Source organism: Marmota marmota, unplaced genomic scaffold, assembly GCF_001458135.2.
Source record: "Marmota marmota marmota unplaced genomic scaffold, marMar, whole genome shotgun sequence".
Taxonomy (NCBI): domain Eukaryota; kingdom Metazoa; phylum Chordata; class Mammalia; order Rodentia; family Sciuridae; genus Marmota; species Marmota marmota.
This window is the reverse complement of record NW_025999842.1, coordinates 25,593,379-25,616,093: the sequence shown is the minus strand read 5'-3', so window position 1 is coordinate 25,616,093 and position 22,715 is coordinate 25,593,379. Positions and strand designations below refer to the sequence as shown.

The 22,715-nt window shown below is 39.0% G+C and overlaps 1 long non-coding RNA gene across 1 annotated transcript in view; it reads left to right on the top strand.

Annotated features, from left to right (window-relative positions):
* Positions 1-14,697, top strand: part of LOC125618808 — a 17,633-nt gene extending 2,936 nt beyond the window's left edge. The window contains exon 3 of the long non-coding RNA XR_007350258.1: positions 14,450-14,697. This is a non-coding gene — a long non-coding RNA (uncharacterized LOC125618808). The remainder of the gene's footprint in view (positions 1-14,449) is intronic.
* The last annotated feature ends 8,018 nt before the right edge of the window (positions 14,698-22,715 follow it).

The following is a 22,715-nucleotide window of genomic DNA, read 5'->3' as shown; positions in this document are numbered from 1 at the left end:
GGGGGATAGTAGAGGATAGGAAAGGCAGCAGAACACAACAGACACTAGTATGGCAATATGTAAATCAATGGATGTGTAACTGATGTGATTCTGCAATCTGTATATGGGGTAAAAATGGGAGTTCATAACCCACTTGAATCAAAGTGTGAAATATGATATATCAAGAACTATGTAATGTTTTGAACAACCAACAATAAAAAAATAAAAATAAATAAATAAAAGAAAAAAAATTAAAAAAACAAACAAACAAACAAAAAACAAAATAAACATAGACCTTACTAGCAAGTGGCACAGGAACATGCATAATATGATACCATTTGTATAAATTTAAAAAAATGAAATAACATGAAATAACACATTGCATTGTTCATTGAAATAAAGAAAGAAGCTGGGCATAGTGGTGCATGCCTATAATCCCAGCAACTCAGGAGGTTGATGCAGGAGAATTGCAAGTTTAAGACCAGCTTGTGTAATTTAACCAGGCCCTAAGCAATTTAGCGGGACCCTTGTACAAAATAAAAAATATAAGGGCAGGTGATGTAGTTCAGTGGTAGAGCATCCTGGGCTCAATCCCCAGTAGTGGGGGAAAAGACAACAACAAAATAAAACAAACAATGAAAGTAAAGGAAAAAAAAAAAGGAAAAACATATCCCCATACTCCAAGAAATGTCTGGTCTGGGGTATTTTCAGACGATTTACTTTATAACATAATATTGATTGTAGAACTGCATCATGGTCTCCTCATCTCCATGTCTGCATTGCTTCTAATTCAGCTCCTGTTTCCTCACTCCCTGGATTGTTATAGTACAGATGGTCACCATTTTTATGGCCCAGGGGTTTGTTTTCTTTCAAAATGGATGTGGGTACCCTCCTCTCTTCTGCATTTCACCGCTTCATACCTTCATTCCAGGCAAAAAGGATCTTTACTTTTTCCCATGCTTGTCTTGGTTTCTTGACTAGGACTATAAACCTTAACTTACAGTCACTTGGGACTTTGCCTCCTAACAGCAATCTGCTTTGAGAGGCTGATTTCAGAAAAATAGTGTGAAGTATTTGCGTCTTCCTCTCTTTTTCTCCCTCCTCCTTCTTCTCCCTCCCTCCTTATTGTCTCCCTGATAAAAAAACATCCTGTCCCTATAAATATTTCCATGACCCACAAGACAAAACTTGGGATCCTTAGGCTTTTGCTCAGTGTCTTCATCTTGGAGCCATGCCTGCTGTTTTTCCCAAACAGATGCAGTCTAGGTTGGTTAAAAATATAGAGCTTGGAATATGTGATGTGTAGTGTGTTGTGTCCAATCAAATACAAAATGAATAACAGCAAATCCATGACTACAAGGAGAAAATAATTTTCTCTCTAAATATACTTTATTTGGTTATCTAAGACTGGAAAATTTTATGTGGAATTTATATAGATGTGTATATAAAATATGCATTATACACATGTATTAATTCATTATAAATTCATGTATGTATGAATGTGTTTATATATGTATATATGTATCTATATATTTTTTTCCTTTTTAAATCAATGCTAGATATGGAACTCAGAGCCTTGTGCGTGCTAGGTGAGTGCTCTACCATTGAGGTAAACCCTAGCCCCTAATGTAGAAACTTAGTCCAGGCAGAGATCATCAAATATTTCTGCTTTCTTACTACCTAAAAAGAGTAAAACTGCCTGGAGGGCCCTGGGAGAGGCTGAGGCAGGCTGAGGCCTCTGCCTACTCTAACATGCACCCTGCTTCCCTTCACCCCAACTCTTCTTGGGATCTCATCTGCAGCAGTATGTAGATTGGTACTTGCTTTACAGCATTGTGATGATTGAATGCAACAGTGTATCAAGTGCTTAGCATACTGCCTGGTGACTAGTGCCACTGAATTCTGAGCAGCTGCCAAGCCCTCTGTGCCTCACACTGTCTCTCACTCTCTCTGCTCTTCATAACTATCACAATTGGTTCTTGTCTGGTTTCCAACACCATCTTTCATGATGAAAATAGTTCACATTCACTATGAAATCCAAGCTCACTAATTATGGGGTTGGAATCCTACGTGATCGGGATCCAAGCTCCATTTCTTGTTCTATCTTCTGTTATCACTCTCATTCACCCTGGACCCACACAACCTTCAGCGAGTATGCGGTCAGCCCTCATTCACTCAACAAGATGTTATTGAACAATAATCAAGCACCATTTGCATCATGTACTGTGAATGCAAATGTGAAAAATCATAGGCCCAGATCTTTAGGAGTTAGCATTCCAGAGGGGGAGAGACATCCATAAAGAAATAACCATGCTGGGCGCGGTAGTGCTCACCGGTAACCCCAGTGGCTTGGGAGGCTGAGACAGGAGGATTGCCAGTTCAAAGCCAGCCTCAGCAATGGCAAGGCTCTAAGCAACTGTCTCTAAACCAAATACAAAATAGGGTTGGGGATCTGACTTAGTGGTCGAGTGCCCCTGAGTTCAATCCCTGGTACCCCTTGCATCCCTGCCAAAAGAAATATCCATAATTCATAGAGTAGTGCTAATGGTCATCTGGGTGATGTCAGAGCCTGCACATTTATCTTGTTCTTTCTGGACTCTGTTTCTTTGTTCACACCAGGACTTTCCTAAGAATCCTCTTTCCCCTTCCTGTTTCTGCCAGTTGTAGGCCCTGTTCAGTTTTAAGAGTTAGCTCAAATCTCATTCAACCTTGAAGAATGCCCTGCGGTGTCTGTTACTGCTCTAGTAGTTCACTGTCACCTCTGGTAGGGTAATATTACTTGTAATCTCCTTCAAGGCAGGAGCTGTATTTTAGTGGGAATCTCCCTACAATCTGTTCTTCAAGATTTTGTTTTGTTTTGTTTTGAATGAGTAGTAGGCATCCCTTACCACCTACCTCCTGCACATCCAACACAATGTTTCTAAGGTAGGCAGAGAGAGAGAGAGAGAGAGAGAGAGAGAGAGAGAGAGAGAGAGAGAGAGAAATCAAACTCAGTTATTTCTTACATAAAACTTGCATGTTGGACAGAAATATTTGTGCAGCCATTGCTGACTCCCAGTCAGGGCTAAGGGGAATCAGAGGGAGAATAGATTCCTGCTCTGCAGACACCTGCCTTAGGTCCAAAAGAGCTGCCCCTCATTTCTTTCCTTCATATAGAATCTCATTGAAGGCTACAAGTAAACTTATTTCTAGGTAACATTTATGTCATTAAGGATTCAATCAAAAGGTACCTAAAAACACACATGCATTTATTTATTTCCTATATAGTATATGCAAATAAACAAATTTAAACAAATAACTGTTGTATTTACATAGTGTGATATGAACTAACTAATCAAACTTCAAAAGGAAAATCACTTCCAATTAGTTCTATTTAATTTTGATCTCATTTATGCTTCTCTGTGTAGAAAGATATTCAATTTATTTTTCTATTTTCTTGTATCACATTGTGTTTTATGCATATTTTCTAAAATAAATCAGCATATTTGTCTGTACTTGTGAGCATGTGTTATTTTGAGGATAGGAGTGGACAGGAATGGGAATTCATTGTTGTTTGCTCATAGCTTCAGATAACGTATTTTCTGAGATTGTCAGTTCAAGTGGATTAAGATTGCAGTGGGGCAATGGGCCATGAGATGCAGGCAGGACTCGAAGCTCTCCTAGGGCAATGCTTCTGTTTGTCAGGTGGTGCCAGGCTTCTCCTCTCCAAGTGTCCCATCTCTCTTGATGACAGTTATCCTCCCTAGTGTCCAATCCACAGCTAGGGAATCAGTTTAGGATACCTTTTGCCCTCCCTTCCTCCACTCTGTCATCAGTAAATAATTTATTTTAATCATTTCCATATTCCTTCTTTTCCTTCTGTCTTTCTCAGGTCCTTAATATTTTGGGTTGGATTTATGCAATAGTTTCAGAGTCTTATATCTCTTTCTCTTAATTATTTTCAAATTTATCATCATCTCTACTGTCACAGTGGTTTTCCTAAGAAGCATGTTGGATAACGTTCCTGCGTCACTGGAAACCGCCCCCCATCCCCCTTCCCTGCCCCCCAAGCTCTTGACTCTCATTAGGATAAAGACCTTTATTGTCTGATCTATGTTTTTTTTTTTTCCTCCAAGGTCACTACCTCCCACTCCCCTGAGTGCACCTTTGTCCCATTTGTCTAATGGTTACAGTTCCCCAGATGTGCTCTCTAACACCTCCCAGTCCTTGTAGACAGGGTTCCTCTCTTCGGTGATTGTTTCCCTGCTTCATTTCTCTGGCAAAGACTGACTCTGCCTTTCAGTTCAATTCCACAGGTTATTTAGATTTGCTATGAATCTGGGTGTGTTGGTACATGCCTGTAATCCCAGCTGTTTAGGAGGCTGAGGCAGGAGGATTGAAGTTCAAGGCCAGTCTAGGCAACTGAGCAGATTCTGTCCCAAAATTTAAAAATACTGGGGAGGGTGAGGTGGGATGCTGCCATGATACCATAAAAAAAAAAAAAAAGTTTGCTTTGAAATAAATGACTTCATGAATGTAAAACGTTTAGATAAAAAGGAAAAAAAAATCTTCAAAACATGGAAAACAATTCCTCATGGAATCTTCCCTGAACATGTTGTTTCTTTTAACCCAGCCTAATGACTAGCTTTTTACCCCCAGGTTAAATTAAATGTCAGGTTTTCTGTGGCAGTGGTATTTGATCACATCAAGGTAAAAATTTTGGTACACACATTTGTCTCATTGGACTATGGCTTTGTGTTATGTAGTAAATGCCAGAGGATTGAGATTTCTATAATGGACAATGGAATGAGTGAGTGAGCAGAGGGGTCAAGAGGCAGTTGATACATGAATGGACGCCCATGCTAGGACATTATGTTCTCTCTACATTTTTTTTTTCTTTCTCATCATCATAGCTGATTATAACACGGTTTATTGTGGTAAATCTGAATTTGCCTAATATTTCCAGGTTTTTATTTTTTAAAAATTTGTTCTAATTATACATGACAGTAGAATGCATTTTGACATACTGTACACAAATGGAGCAAACCTCTCATTCCTTTGTACACAGTTCAGAGTCACACCGATTGTGCAATCATACATGGACATAGGGTAATAATGTCCATTTCATTTCACCATCCTCATGCCCCCACACTCCTCCTCCCCTCCTTTAGTCCTTTCTGCCCAATGCAAAGTTTCTCCATTCTTCCCTACTCCAACCCCCTCACGATTATGGATCAGCATCTGCTTATCAGAGAGAAGCATTCTGCCTTTGGTTTTTGGGGTTTGGCTTATTTAGCTTAGCATATTCTCCAGCTCCATCTATTTACCTGCAAAAGCCATAATTTCATTCTTCTTTAAGGCTGTCTCTCTACATTTTTAATTTCCCTCTACTTCATCACAGCATGAGATGAAGGAAGTACATTCATTTGCACTTGCAAATCACCAAAACCCCCAAATCAAATGGCTTAAAATATTGGTAATTTATTGTTTTATATTACAGAAAGTTCAAAAGTAGGGCAGTTTTGGGGTTGGTGAATGCAGTGCCTCATTGGTGTCATCAGAGATGCAGGCTCTCTATTTCTGTTCCGCCATGTTCATCAGGGCAATCTACTTTTCCTAGAAGTGGTGAGTGGCTGCCATGGATTCACAACAATCAGTAAGGGCAGAAATGGCATCTCATGGATTGGACCTGGGGTCACATGCTTCTTCCTAATCTCACCATTCATTACTATGAACACCATAGACCATCAAATTCACCCCTTGTACCTGGTCCAGCCTTTCCTCGTGTCCTTAGGAGGAGCTAGACCTCTGAGCAAAATCACGGTTTCAACAGCAAGAAGAAATGGTGTGGGACGGTGTGGACAGCTTTCATTACTGTTTCCCATAAACAACAACAACAAGAACAAGAACGAATTCATGTTCAATTGAAAGGCTGTGTAAAAACTGCCTTCATTAAGTGTGTTGTTTTCAGAGTGTACCACTCAGCAGTGAAAAATACCAAGAAGAAACTGAAACCAATGGTGAATGTGCAGGGATAAAACAAGTGCTGCTCCCCAGGAGGAAAGTTTTTGATCTTACAAACCTAGCTGCTTTTATTTTTTAACTTCCAAAGTCCATAAAAATGCTTCCAAGCAAAATTAACTTCCAAGTCCATAAAAATGTGATTCATCATTTACAACATGACATTTATATTATCCTTTTTGGTCCTGGCAAGGGAACTTGAGAGAAAGGTGTGAAGACCTCCTAGTCTTTGAGGATGACTAATAATGATACAGTAAATTGGTACTTATGTTACTGAAACCAAAGTATGCAGTCAGATTCGTTCAAATCTAAGTAGTAAGGGAGTTCAAATGCAACTCCCAAATAGTAAGGGAGTTCAAATGCAATTTAAATAATACAAATATTTAAATATTCTTCCTTCTGTAATTAAGTGAAACACATGATAAAACAGGAACTAGGGCTTGAATTTATTATAAAATGAGTACTTGGTACTGCCTATGCTATATCATAGTAACAAAAACGTGTGTATATGAGCTTATAAGGGCATGGATGTGAATTTCAAATTCTGTATACCATCTTAACTACTTTTTGAAATAAGGCATTTATAAATAAGTACAGTGACATAAAGTTTTCTATTTCCAAATTCATGTGCATACATATGTTTGAATATTGTGACTGGTTTTTTGTTTAAAACAAATACAATTACAGACTGTATGAATATAGTGGTGAGAATTTTAATTGAAAACAAAGTTAATGTTTATTAGAAAGCCTGCTAGTTTGTCTCAAACCCATAAAAATTAATTTTGCATTTCTGTATACTATCTTAACTACTTTTTTGAAAGAAGGCAGTTATAAATAAGTATACTCTGTAGCCTGTAAAACAGGAGGTTAGATTTTAAAAGAAAATAGATGAATAACCCACCAAATCACCAATTATATTTTGGAACAATACAATATACATAATGAATTATAATCATGTGCTCATTTGCAGGAGTATTCATTACCCTGATTCTGTTTCACAGAGCTCTGTCCTATTTTGGCTGCTTCTAAACAAAATATTATACAGAAGACTGAAGTGCTAACTAGTGACCACCATGGCTTCCTGTCAGGAGCACCCAGTCTGCTGATTTTTGCAAGTTTTACTGTGGGAGGAAAACAGAGACTGAAAGGTCTGATTGGCTTTTGCTTTAATTGCTAGGTAATCACCCCAACTCTCCTTTTTATTGATGCACACTTTCCTAGTGAAAGTAAAGCCAATCAATGGATCAATCAATCCAGAAACCTGAGTTTGTGGATGGCTCATGGTTGTGTCCAGAGCTCAGAGTTGGATAAGGGGCTCAGGCTGGTGGTGGATACTAGGTATTTTGCTGAATGTTGGGGAGTAGAGAAAAAAAATGTGCATAATTTCTCTGAAGTAAATTGCTTATATGGTATAGATAAGCATGTTTCCATGAAATGATTAGGGCACAATGTACGATAATTAAAACATTTCATATAGTGGTGCATGTAAGTCCTATGGGCTGGGGCTAGAACAGTAGCAGTAAGAATAGGAAGGAATGGCTGGGAATGGAAGGTTTTTTGGGGGAGGGATCTGGGTTCAGTGGAACACTTAGTTACATCAGGATTTTTTCCGAATTTAAGATTTTTTGATTGTTTTTATCAGCAAAGAAAAGGTGGGTGGGGGAGATACTGTGGAGGAAATACCTTGTTTATACTGTGTTGCTAGGAAAAGCTTATATTACTTACATGTTGCATATAATGCTTAACATTATAAGATATCATGCTAGGAGCATAAAAATACAGAAAAGGAGAAAAGTAAACTTATATACTTTAACAAAGTATTGAAAAGGGTTTTAAAAGAATAGTTGGCCAGATAAACTAGTTTCATAATTGCCAAGAAATACAAATAAACTTGGAAGGTTTGTAGGAGTGAGGTCTGAAAATCACTCTGAAAAAGCCATATTATATTTGGGCTTTCTTAGGGACTCTGGAACATTAGTCAGAAGAAGAAGACTTTTAAAAATTCCTCCACAATACCCACAATGCATAGCAGCAGAGAGAAGGTGAGGAAAAATAGTGATTCCCACCCCTCTTTTTTTAAAAAACCTGAAAACCTACTCTGAATGACATGAAAAAAAGCAATGTCATGGCATGTCGATATATTCCTTAGAAGAAAAATGATCAGTTCCACTCCTACAGGAAGTTCAGTAGACAGCAGAACCAACTGGAGATGGTAGCTGCCTTTTGAAAAATAATTTGATCTTGGTTGATCTTAAAAAGAACTAGGACTTTGTGGTGCACTCATTAAGGCTGCAGTGCCACTGATTGTCATTAAGAACTTGGGTATAATAGCACTTGTATAATATCTAAAATTAAAAAGTGTATGACTTAAAAATGTGCTATTAGGGAAAACAGTAATCATGAATTTAATCTGCTAACAGTTTGATGAGGTCCTGGGGTGGTGACAGACAGCCTGTTCCTAAATTTGGTCAGACTATCTTATCTCTTGCTGTGATAAGGTAAATGGGATTGATAGGGTAAGAGGAAATGATAGCTTTTATCTGTATTGATTTTAGCAAGAATTTCAGTTTTATTTTTCCATAATGAAATTGAGAATTAGCAGTTTGACTCTAACTTTTGGCATCTATGGGTTAGTTGTTCAGAACAAAAGATACAAAGGACCACCTTCTTTTTACAATCCTTAATATCCATTTATAAACATCTGAATAGATGCAGATGAAGCTACAGAAAGAAAGAAAGAAAGAAAAGGCCAGTCTTTGCTCTCTAGGGAGTATATAGAGATAAGAAACAATATAAGGGGAAGATATTGAGCATCATTTTTTTGCTAAATAGTAAATGGCACTTGGAGGAAAAAACCCTGTTTTTTTGTTTAAATATTTATTTTTTAGTTATAGGTGTTGCAATATCTTTATTTTATTTTTATGTGGTGCTGAGGATCAAACCCAGTGCCTCACACATGGTAGGCGAGCGCTCTACCTCTGAGCCACAACCCCAGCCCAGGAAAAGAACTTTTTTAAAGGATTAAAGCAAAGGCTATTATCTTTTAATATTTCTTAAAAGATGCTTTCATAGAAAGATTACTAACTTATGTCAAAAGCATAAGTTGTAAGAGAAAAGCCAACAGAATAGAAGATCAAGACACCAGACCCTTGAAGGGCCTTGGGAGTGACAGGCCACTCTCTATACTGAATCATCTGGAATCTTGTTAAAACACAATTTCTAATTCCTTTGTTGCGCTGGGATGTGAGAACCTGCATTTCTAACAAAGCCCAGGTGCTGCTGGGATGGCTGGACTCATTTTGGACTGCAGCAAGGGGCTGGATCATTCTTGAATGAGAAATGTAAGAGTTCATTAGGCTCACTGTGTGGGTTAGACTCTTCATTCCATGGATTAAAGGATTTAGGAAGTTCTGAACTAGAGACACAGATACAAGGAAATAAAACTTGCCCGAAAGGATGAAAGAAATTAATACCACAAAGTGCAAACAACAACAATAAAACCAATCTGCAGAGTATTATATTAATGTATATCAAACAGACACAGATCCTTGGAAGAGGAATGCATTGGACCATATTATCTTAAGACTAGAAAGCAATTTTAACAACATTTAAGGTTAACTTTTTAACTGAAAATGCTGAAGTACTATCACATTTCTTGATCTTGACAAGGTACCTTTTTTTTTAGTGGATTTTAAACATTTTCTTACCTCTGTGATCAACTAAGCAACCATATTTTATTTTCTATATGAGTTGCCAATAACATTAGGCAGATCGTATTCAATCTGGATTCCTGTAACTAATTTTTTCAAACATTTGTCTCAATTTAAATTAATTAATGTTTCTAAATTGAGTGTTTATGGTTTGGCTGGCGCTGGGCTAGCTTTTAAGGACATAATTCATAATTTGTGCCTCTGCCTGAGTCAAACTCAAGGCATGAAAGAACAGTGAATATTGTTCCTACAGGTTGGCTGATTCCCAAAGAAAGGAGGGATTGTGAGAAAGGCCAGGAGTGTCACTCTCTATAGGTTCCTCCTGGTGAAAATATGTCACCCATCTGCACAAATTCTTAGCTTTGCCACATTGGCTTTACTGTTAAACCTTTTATCATTCAGGGACTGGCCTTGAGGAAACAATTCCCCCAAATCTATACATGACTGCAGATAAGCAATGTGAATTTCATCATAGACATATTTTAAATGGATTAAAATGGGTAATAGTAAATGGACAGTAATTTTTAAAGAGTTCACCACAGCCGAAGGGGCCCCAGCAAACTTCCAGCCCCCAGCAAACTTCCAGCTGCCAGCTGATGATTGGCTCACAGCGGCCCCAGCAAACTTCTAGCTGCCAACTGATTGGCTCCTCTGCGGTGATGCTCATTGGGTTGTTTCCCCGCCCTTTCAGACCACGTAGCTGCTCATTGGGGGACTTTTTTTGGCTCCGCCCAGGCGACCCAGCCAATCATCCTCAAGAGCAGGAGGAGTGGGGGAGGTTGAGAGGCTTGTGGGAAGCGGGTGGTGGCAGTTGGGCTCTGAGGGTTTTCCTGAGGAGCTGTGTGGTGTGTGTGTGTGTGTGTGTGTGTGTGTTCTAAAAGTAAAGTTTGTTTCTTTTGACAAGTGTCTCCTGAATTGTGCCCAACCAGACTGCGGGATTTGGTGGCCGGTAGGGGGATCGAACCCGCAACCTTGGTGTTATCAGGTCTGTTTCCCATCTTAAAATATGTCCCATCTTAAAATATGTCCAGGTGCAATATAGAGATACTGCACTGAGATTAAATACCTACATAAAGATATCCCAATAATAAAACACCACCAACATAGTGACGCTGTAAATTAAAAAAAAAAAATCTCCTTCATTAACTGGGTATGGTGGTCCATACCTATAGTCCCAGCAGTCAAGAGGCTGAGGCAGGAGAATCACTTGAGCCTAGGAGTTTGAGACCAGCTTGGCCAATATAGAAAGACCCTGCTCCTTAACCCTCACATGACCCCCCACACCCCAAGAAAAAGAAAGAAAAAAGAAAAAGAAAAAAAAAGCCATTCATTATCAATCTTTTAGGAAGAAGTCCAAATACAGATGAAATTTCCTAATTTGTTAGACTTGAAAGAGGTTAAAGTGCAGAGGAATTAAATGAAAATCCAAGATCTCTAATTTTTTATTCTGCTTAATTTCAACCCTAGGGTTTCTTCCCTTTAGAAGTTGGTCTTCATGTCATGTGTCTGCCTTTTCCCCTTTCTTTGGTCCCCTTCTTTTTTCCCCCTCTTTCCTGATGGAATCTGCATCTAGGGTTTTGCACATGCTAGGCAAGCACTCTACCACTGAGCTACATCCCCAGCTCACAGGCTCACTCTTTCTTTATTTTCTCTCCCCTCTCTCCCTCCCTCCCTTCCTTCCTTCCTTCCCCTTCTCTTTTCTTTCATTTTCTCTCTTTCTCTTCTCAAAAAGTCCCAAGAATTATTAGTCTATATAAGGTTATCACAGAATAGCCTATACCATGAAATTTAGATAACTAATCCTCACCTGTGGGCAGTTATTTCAAGCAAAATGATGTTCTTGGCATCCAGGCCCAGATATACCAAAGGCCATGGCAAGGACTCTGAAAAAAAATTCTTGTTCTCAGTATTTCCAGATCCCTGTCCTTTGATGCTAGTTACTTTTTATGATCCATGAAATAAATTCAGTTAAGAGAAAACTAACTTTCTTTATTTCTTTATTTATTGGTACCAGAGACTGAATCCAGGGGTAATTAACCACTGAGCTACATCCTCAGCCATTTTTATGTTTTATTTTGAGATAGAGTCTTACTAACTTGCTTAGGGCCTTGCTAAGTTGCTGAGCCTGGTCTTGAACTTGCAATCCTCCTGCCTCAGCCTCCAGAGTCCTTGGAATTATAGGCATGTACCACCATACCCAGTGGTTAGGAGAAAACTTCTATTAAGAAGTAAATTGATTTCATAAGTTAAACCAACTGTATATTCCCTGTGTAAATTTTGTTTGGACATGGTGTATAGCACTTTTTTTTTTTATGATGCTGCACTTGGTTGCTAATATTTTTTGAGCATTTTTCATTTACATTCATAAGGGGTTTGGTCTGTAGTTTCCTTTTATTTTAATGTCTGTCTAGTTTTAAAATCATATAATAGCCTCATATAATAATTTGTGAAGTATTTCATTCTTTACTATTTTGGGGAAGAATATGTGAAAACTTGGTGCTACTTCTTTTTTAAATACTTGGTTGAGCAGACCGTGTTGGTACACTGTGTAATCCTAGTCACTCATGAGGCTGAGACAGGAGGATAGAAAGTTCAAGGACAGTCCAGCAAGTTAGTGAGACACTGTCTCAAAAAATAAAAAGGGCCGGGGATGTAGCTCAGTGGTAAAGCACCCCTGATCCCTAGTACAAAAAGCAAAACAAAAAAAAACAAAAACCCCAAACAATAGAATTCACAATTCACCCTTGAATTCATGTGGTCTTGAGCTTTTCTTTATGGGAAGTTTTTTGATTACTATTTGAATCAATGTAATGTATCACATTAATAGAATAAAAGACAAAACAACATGGTCATCCATAGATAAAGAGACTTTAACAAAATCCAATACCATTTAATGATAAAAACCCTAACAAACTGGGAACAAAAGGGAACTTCCTCAATCTTCAAACACTCCACAGCTGATGATGTCACATATAATGGTAAGAGATGGAATACTTTCCCCCCAAAATCAGAAAAGAAAAACAAAACAAGAAAATGCTATTCTATTCTTGCCAACATCATGTAGAGGTTGTAGCCAGGGCAATTATGCAAGAAAATTAAAATAAAAGCAATCTAGTCTTGAAAGGAAGAAGTGAATCTTTCTCTTCTTGCAATTATATGATCCTAAGGATACAAAGAAATCCATGAGAAATCTATTAACTTTTAGAGTTAATAAAAGATTCAGCATGTCTGTAGGACACAAGCTCTCAATACAAAAATAAATTCTATTTTTGTCCTCTAGCAATGAACAATCCCAAAATAAAATTGAAAAATAACTCCATTTAAAAAAACTTCAAAAATAATAAAGTTGTTTGGAATAAATTTAATCGTACAAGTGATTCTGATCATTTAAAAAATATTTATTTTTTCATTGTAATTGAGCACAATATCTTTTATTTTATTTATTTGTTTTCATATGGTACTGAGGATTGAACCCAGGGCCTCACACATGCTAGACAAGTGCTCTACTGCTGAGCCCCACCCCAGCCCAGTGAATCTGATCATTTTATCAGGTTTCTTACTGCTTTAATGGAAGAGGTGCTTTTTGGAGATACTTATTCTACCATTTTAACTAATGCCACCCTAACCTGCTTTTCTACTGGGTCTCTATTCATTTCTAAAATCAGTAAGTCTTATTCTGGGTGCTAGAATTGTGTCCTTTCTTTCCTTTTACTTTTTTAGTGCTTATGGATCAGATCATTGTTTTTCTTACACATTCCTTTACATTCTAGGTTATTTCTTGTGTTCTCTCCTTTAGTAAGAGATATAAAACAAGTGAATTTTTAGTATGTAAAAAAGCATTCTTACATACACCTGTAATCCCAGCAATTTGGGAGGCTGAGACAAGAGGATCCTGAGTTCAAACCCAGCCTCAGCAATTTAGCAACTCAGGAGACCCTGTCTCTAAATAAAATACAAAAAAAGGGCTAGGGAGGTGGCTTAGTGGTTAAGCACCCCTGGGTTCAATCCCTGGTATAAAACCAAACAAACAAAAAAAGCTTTCTTTTTTTTTTAGTCTTCATGTGTTTATTTATTTTGTTATGTATTTTTTAGATCAAAAGCATTCTTTTTTTTAAAGAGAGAGAGAGAGAATTTTTTAATATTTATTTTTTAGTTTTCGGCAGACACAACATCTTTATTTGTATGTGGTGCTGAGGATCGAAACCCGGCTGCATGCATGCCAGGCCAGCGCATTACCGCTTGAGCCACATCCCCAGCCCTCAAAAGCATTCTTGTTCAAATGAATTTTTTTCTTTCTTTTCTGAAATTTTTGGTACTAGGGATTGAATTAGGGGCACTCTACTACTGAGCTGCATCTCCTGTCCTTTTATTTTTTATTTTCAGACAGAGACTCACCAAAATGCTGAGGCAGGCATGGAATTTGTGATCCTCCTAGGTCACTGGGATTAGAGGAATGCAGCACCATGGCTGGCTCAAATGCATTTTTTCCACTTTGACGTTCTGGATCAGATGATTCTGCCCATCAGACTATCAGCTGATGCAGACCTAAATGAAATTTATTATTGTTCTTCTTGGGTCTCATTAATATGACCCATCTTTCCTCTGTTTGCCTTAGAGTGGTAGTTCCACAGATTTCTTCAGCACATTCCCTGAGGAGACAAAGAGTACTTATGTGTTCATCTGTAATGATTGTAATCCAGAAAGTTACTCAATTACCTTTTGAATATTTTATTCTGATATTCGTCTATTTTCCCTCTCAGGTATGCCTAATTTGTGTGCAGTCACTTGGTTGCTGAGAGCCATAGCCGAGTCCGAATGACACACGGCATTTTTGCCAGAACGGAGTGGTTGAGAGGTGACGGCGGGCCATTGAGATGATGGTGGTTATGTTAAGCTGTGTATATTGGACCCCTGCTGTCCACCTCGGCCTGCTACTTTGGAGTTGTAGCGCTGCTTTAGGGTTCTTGCGGGGATTCCCGGAGAGTTCCCATTGGTTGGGGAGGTGCCAGAGGAGGGATTTTCCGGTTGTTGGTTCCTGGAGGAGCCGCGTGGCGTGTGTGGAATGTGCTGGTGGAGTTCAGAAATAAAGTTTGTTCCTGCTTCAGTGGCTCGTGATTTGTGCCCAGCCAGACTGCGGCACTTGGTATAAGAGATGAGAATATTTAAAGGATCATTGTTCATGTGGTTTCATAATAGACGGTAACTACAGCTTTACGACAACCTTACCTAATAGTTTTCTGTACTCTGACCCTTGTAGAATCAAATTTTCAGTCTGTTTTCTGAAATCTTGCTATTTTTTCATGTTAAGTTATTGTAGTCTTTCTGTTTGAATTGCCTTTCAAAGAGCTATCAGTCCTAAATGTAATGACTTGGATTCTTCTTAGAATTCATTCTGTCTATTCAGTCTTTTGACTTTGCTTTTTCCTGAGGGTATTTTTTTTCTTCCTGTAGGCGTTTTAGCCACTCATCCATTTTTTCATCTTTCCACTATTTGTATTCTAAATAAAACTGAAGTATACAGATTTTTTAAATTTTTAGTTGTTGATGGACCTTTACTTAATTTATTTATATGCGGTGCTGAGAATCGAACCCAGTGCCTCACACATGCTAGGCAAGTGCCCTATCACTGAGCCACAACTCCAGCCCCTGAAGTATACTTTTGAATTACATAGGTACCTTCTTAACTTCCTGCATACCTGATTGCCAGTACCTTGCTCATTTGTGTTCTGTGGCACTCATAGGAGATGGCTGCTTTTGCAGTATTGAGTACCCACTATACCCTAGGAGACTTCTTGCTAAAGTCTGACTGTGTCAAGCTGTGCTTCCTCTGTGTGGCTGGCACACAAAGAGAGAACAGGTAGCTACTGGTTCAGCTCCTTCTTAACTCACTGATCAATAAGTCACTCCTCTCGGAAAGGATTGAGTGAGGCAATGAAAAGAAATCAGAAATGTTAGTCCCTTCATATGGAAACATTTATTAAGGGAAAAATCAGGTTTGTCACCTCTACCAGAGGCCATGAAGAATTCATGGTCATTTCATTTCTCCTCTTCCTCCTCCTTCTCCTTCTTGTCTTCTTCTTCTTCTTTTTTTTTTTTTTTTTATGTGTATGGTACTGGGGATTCAACCAGTTAGCCTGTGTATGCTAGGCAAGCACTCTAACACTGAGCTACATACTCAACCCTTTTTAAAATTTTATTTTGAGACAGGATCTCACTCTTCTCCAGGTTGACCTTGAACCTGTCTCAGCCTCTCCAGTAGCTGGGATTACAGGCTTCCACCACTGTGTCTGGCTTCATTTCCCTAATTTCTTGAAGTGGAGACTTAAGTTACTGATTTATATATTTTCTTTTCTTTTCATATATTCACTTAAATACATATCTCTAAGCATGACTATTAGCCTCATCCTATAACTTATAGATCACATTTCCGTTTTCATCTGTTCAAAGTATCCTAAAATCCAAAGTATGATTTCTTCTTTGGCCCTTAGATATATTAATATTTTCAAAATGTCTATTAACCATTTTATTAATTTAATTCTATTGTAGTGTGGGAGACCAACCTTGCACCTGACTGTGTTACACTCCCCGCTGGCTGCTGAAGCACTTAGTCACAGAAATGTGGCAGAGCTTTCCCCACCCTTCTTGGGTTCCAGGGTCCATATCTCCTGCATGGGTGTGTCTTGCTACAGCCCCATGGGTGGAGCTATGCTCACCTGTTCCTTTGTAATATAACCCCTTGCCCCGTTGAGGATAGAATCTTCCATGGAAGTGCCTTGTGTGTGTCCCCTTCTCTTACTGTGCCCTTGGGTGTGGCCTACCCAGGTGTCAGTCAACCTTCTGACATTGAACATCATGAAGATAGACTCAGCCCCCTGAAACCTGACCCTTTGCCTCATTTGAATAGCTTCTCCTCAATAAAAGGGGTCAGCACATGCTCTCAAGCTCTCTCTCTTCCTTTGGACCCTTAAGGTCAGAGGAGCAGTCACAGCAACTCCAAAAAAAAAAAGGTATTTTTGTCTCTGGTGGGATTATTTTGCGCAACCCAGTTAGCCCAGTTTTCCTGGAGTGGCCCCTGAGCCTTTTAGTCGCAAGGACAGAAACCTGGCATTGTAGTGAGAGGACATAGGTTTTGTGCTTTCAATCCTTGTAAGTGTATTCAGACCTGACTTATGATACAATACAAGGTCAATTTTGATAAATAAAAATATATTCATCCTACATTTAAGTGAAGTGTTCTGTCTATGTCACTTAGGACAAGCTCCTTAATCATATTATTTGTTAGTGTTACATTTGTCATGTCTTTTTAACTTCCTCCAGTCTACGACATTTCTCAAATTTTCCTTGTTTTTGATAACTTTGACACTTTTGAGGAGCATTGGTCGGGCATTTTATAGAATGGCCCTTAGTTTGGGTTTGCTTATATTTGTCTGATGATCAGGTAGGGGTCATGGGTGTTTGGGAGGACCACCACAGAGATATAGTGCCGTTCTGGTCATATCCTATTCAGGATGCATGCTACCAATGTGACTTCTCTCCAGGGATGCTAACCTTGATAACATGGAGGGAGTGTCCTTTTCCCAGGTTTCTTCACTGTAACTTTACTTTTCTTCCTTTACATACTTGACTCCTGGTAAACACATCAGGAAGCACAGCCTAACCTCAGGAGGTGGGGAGCTAAACTCCCTGTCCTTGAGCAGCCCACGATCTTCAGTGTTCTCCTGGTTGTCTGGCTGACCCAAGATCCAGTTCTTTTCCCTTCATGTTCTTCCTTCACTTTATTACAATTATAGTGCATTGAAGTTAAATTTATACCAATACTTTTATTCGCTCTGCAGTAAAGGTGAATGTAGACCTGGATAGCTTTATAGAATTAATGAAACTGAAATAAAATATAGTAGGATTTTAAAATGGAAAATATTTCAGCTTTTTTTTTAAAATATAAAAATCTAGTTTAAAGTCCATATTATAATAAATTTCTCCTTTACTTCCATTATAATAATACAATATATAATAAAGGGTTGTAGAAAATCCATTGGTTCTAGTTTCAGTTGTGCCACTAACTGGCCATGGTAGCTCAACATTTTGGCCCTCAGTTTCCTTATATATGTCTATAGAGGTTGTATCTGGATGGATTATACTGTCTTTAAGTTTTCAAAAAGCTCATCCTGTTCAAAAAAATCAAAAGGAATTTTCAGCAGATATTTTACCACATGTTTGATAGTTTTGCATGATATCTCTGGACTCAGTCCCTGCTACAAAAACAATGTAATAGTTGGAATCTTTATTTTTGGTAAGCATATTGTTCTTGTATGATACCAATCTAGATAACCAGCTACTAGCTCCTAACTGAGAGGAAATGAGACAAAGAAAAAAAAGCCCCAAATATTCCCTCAATACTTTTAGGAAGAAAATACTGGAAGGGAGAAATGTAGGAATTCATGTGTTTCTACATAACCAATAACCGTGATGTGGCTTTTACCCTTGTTTTCTCTTTTCTCACTAGCACTATATATAATTTGATCATCAATGTTGGATGAACGTACGTGGAGATCACACATTTTGAAAGAGCATGAAGTATCAATTTCTGTGGTTTGACATCATCCATTTTTGTGGTTTGATGAAAAACAAACAAACAACAACAACAAAACGAAATTTCTCACCTCCAATTTCAGAAAGCAAAAGGAACTGTTCCCAAGAAGAACTGGTCATTTCCTAAGTGTGATTATGAAAACTTTCTGTGGTTATGAGGATTTTTTCTTCTCCAGGGTAAATTCATAAAAACTCAAAATTTTCCAGACTTGAGAAATAATAGTAGGTGAATAAAAATGTTGAGACTCTTAGTTTTATTGGTTCAGCTTTTGGATACGATTCAAATTTTGTACATATGTCTGTGGTGGGGATGGGTTGAGGAAAGGAAAAACCAACTGAGCAGCGTTTGAGTGAAATGTGGATTGTGTCTAGGCACCACATACAGATGTCTTTCCTTGTTTTGGAGGTGGAGTTGTGGAAGAGAGGCTTAACCATCCCATTCATTGAGGTGTGCTATGCCAGTGCAGTTCAGGTGCTTAGAAATGGAGCGCTTTATTTTAGTGATTATGGTATTCTTTTCCAAGAAAATGCACTAGAAAGAAGCTTTCCTGGAGTGACTTGAAGGGTAGTGAAATTCTTTAATCCAGCCTGGTCTTAAGAAGCCTCACATTTCAGCTCCAGGGCAGCTTGGGGTCCAGGGGGAACAAGTTGAAGGGCCCATTAGCGTGAATGATGGCTTCCTTTTACACTCCAGTCAATTTTCAGGCAAGCTTTTCACATTGTCAGGAGATTAAAAAAAAAAAAAAATCCCAAACCTCTTTCTGAAAATGTCCTGAAGGTGACTTCATGGCAGCAGTAGATCCCAGATGAGTCAAAGCAACTGTTTGTTTGTATTGTTTCGTTATTTTGGAAACTGTTAACCTATTATTTCTAAGATAACAAATAAGTGGATTCTAGAGTCACTTAGAATCCAATGTTAATCTTCCTAATGTCAACACCAGAGCAATTGGGGAAAAAGAAAATCTCCCTTTCCTGACACCCACCACCCTTATTTTGCTACTCCCTATAGAAGCCATATTTTAAGAAGAAGTGAGGTGTTGTCAGTGAATTCAGATGGTGCCTGAGACCTGGTTCTGGTGGGCCAGGGAAATCCTTTATGCTCTTTCCTCCTGTCCTGAGCAGCTGCATGTTTTTTTTTTTTTTTTAAGAGATAAATGGAAAAAGTTTATTGACGGGACTTAGGCAAATTAGTCTTAAAATATGCTTTAAGCTAATTTTTAATTTTTAAGACTAATTTTTTTTCATTTAGGTGAACACATTTAATTGCTTTTTAGTCTCTTCATTTACTTTGTCCACATTTACTTCAATCAGTTGTTTCTGCATGTGTCTGAGAGCAAACTTAGAAAGGATTTATTTTGGAAGAGATTTTTTTGAACAATTCTTTTTTTTTTTTAGATGTCAAACTCAGTTATTTCGTATCTAGACAGCTCATTGAGTCTGGGCCTTTCAAGTTGAAATTGGTAGCTCAGGAGGGTCTTCTATGAGCATTTGTAGAACCACCTTCCCCTCAGATAGCCAATGGATCTAGTAGGCCTGGGTTACTAGCCTCTGTGCCCCGCCTAATGGTGAGTTCTGCACTGGGACCAGTAAGACTCTCACAGCCTTGAAAAAAGGGAAACAAAAATTTAAACTTTGAAAGGGAAAAGATTAGTGTCTGAATTATTTTTCCTCAATAGATTCCTTGGTTTTATGCATTCATAAGTTTCCCTTATCAAGTTATGACATAAATACACAATGTGATCTAAAGATTTTCCTTGCTTCGCTCTGTCCCCCCCCCCCCCCCCCCCCCCCCCCCCCCCCCCCCCCCCCNCCCCCCCCCCCCCCCCGCCTCCGCTTTTCAGATACGTTAGCCCCCAAATAAGCTTCTTGCACTCTTGGGAGACTTAACTGACACATATCCTTGTTAACTTACTGGTTCATTCTAACTCCCCCAATGGTCTTGGTATACTGAGTAGGAATGACCTTCCTTTGAAGCCCTAGGAAACCCAGGCACAAAGAAGTCCATCATTTGGTTACCTGTGTCTAGAAACCCAGCCTGACTACAGGCCAGTGCCTCTCCCATGGCATTTATCACAGTGCTTCAGAGAAATGAATCAGGCTTCCTTAAGAATAGGAATTAACAGGAAGTTCACAAAATTGAGGGATGTTTGAGAACCTGGTTCAGAATAAGAGAATACTGGGGCATTTCTGGGGTCCTTAGAAGTAGAATCAAATCCATGGTTTTGTGAGCGTGTCCTTGCTGGAATGAATGAACCTTTCCCTACTCTTGTGTCACCTGCAGAGAGTCAAGTCTCTATAGAAAGTCTGGTTGGCTCTGTTTGGGTCACATGACTAATACTTCTCTCAGAAAAGAGGGCTGAGAACCTTGAATAAGGATCCCATGGAACCTACAAATAATGGTGTTGGGATGATTCTGCAAAGGAAAACAAGTGTTCAGTTACTGAAAGAAGTAGGAACGGATGCTGGGAAACAACAGCAATCCCCCACAGTCCCTGAAGCCACTCTTCCTCAGTCTCTCAACAATGTCCCATGTGTTGCCTGAAAGCAGGTGTGGACTATGTGTCCTTCCAAGGTGCTTTCCAAACTTCAACTGACCATTTGGTTGGCTTTCATTGTATTCTTTGAGAGTAGAAAGGAGTCCAGTTCTTCTTAGTGATGGCTAATAGGAGTAGGCATTTAATGCCTTCTTGCTGCCTGGGGGTGTAGTGCAGTAGTTGAGTGCATGATTAGCCTGTGGGAGGTCCTGGGTTCAATCCTCAGTGCTGGAAAAACAAACAAAATAAGATTCTTACTGAGTGAACTTCCTTAAAGGAACCCAGAAAACTCAGCCATGAGAACTTCTTACACTCTGGTCTGGGTGGTAGGTGCAGACGCCTTCTCTTCCCTTCTTTCCTTCCCTGAAGTACCAGCACTAGCCAAGGACACCTGTGTTATTCTGGTAGAGACTGGTGTTTATAAAGACTAGTGAATGGAAGAGTGAGCCAGGAAAACTCTGCAGCCATGCCAATCATTCATTGATTCCATGGAGTGTGTTAAGAGAACACCATAAATCAGGCACTGGGAATATGGCAGTGGACAAGGCAGATTAGGTCTCTGCCCTTGTCTAACTTTTATCTCTTACATCATGTTGGCTTGAGAGGCTGACATAAACAGAAATGCCACCCTTTCAGATTGTTTTAAGGTCTGCAGAGAAACTACAGCAGGTTCATGGGATGGGGAGTGGCCGTGGTGGTCAGAGTTGTCGTTGAAGATGTTTCCGAGGCAGTGACATTGTGAAGAACTGAGTGGCTTGCAAAGATCTGAGGAAGAGCATCCCAGGACAAGGGGATCCAGGGCTTAGTCTCTGGGATAGGCATATGCGTTAGAAAGCTGGAAGGAGGGCCAGATAGACTGGAGTAGAGGGAACGAGGAGGAGAGTGGTGGGAGATACAGCTGAAAGGCAGTGGGATGATATTATAGACGCTCACTTCAGTGAGCAGGACTAACTTGTCCAGTGGGCATAGCAGGCCCAGTGTTAAAGCCATAGTGCTTTTAGGGCCTATGAGGGTAGGCAACGTGAGTATTTTATATGCATTTTACAAATGAGGTAACTGAAACAAAAAAAGTCATAGAAGTAATAATTCATGGAACTGGGACTGGGTTGAGATCTCCTGCCTCCAAAATGCATGCTTGTTGACATTAAAGGAATTACTTTTGTTAATGGAGCTAAAGACAGTATCTGGTTCCTAGCAGATGCTCAGCAAACTCAGCTACAAATTAATAGAGTATACTTTTTAGTAGATTCTGAAAAAAAATAAGTTAAAACTTGTGTCATTCAACAGAAAGGGGAAGTAAAACCAAATGAAATGTAAAGCGTTCAGTAGCACATACTTCAATTGCTTTCACTCGACTGGAATCACTGAAATCTAAATCAACTCAAGAAGAATGTATATAGACTGTATACTACTGTATACATGTGGGAGGAAAGTCTATAGAATGGGAGTTTCTTTTCATGGGGGGTGGTGCATATTGGTGATTGAACCCAGGGAAACTTTACCACTGAGCTACATCCCCATCCTTTTTTATATTTTTTACTTTTGAGACAGGGTCTCACTAAGTTGCTGAGATGGTCTTCGACCTGTGATCCTCCTGCCTCAGCCTCCCAAGTTGCTGGGATTACAGGTATGTACCAGGCTTAAATATGAGTTTCTTCAAGTCTGCTGAATGTGAGATCTTGCTTTTATGTCTGTAGATCCCAGCATGGGGCTTGGGATATTTAGGTATGCTCTGTGCATATGTGTTGAATGTATCTTCAATTAAAACAAAATCTAGTGGTGAATCTAAGTTCTAGATCCTTAAAACAAAGCCTACAGGATTCTCCCCTCCATCCTCTGCTACTTAAATTTCCACTACTTCCCTTGATTTGTTGTTTACCCAGCCCTGTGTGATTTTTCCTTT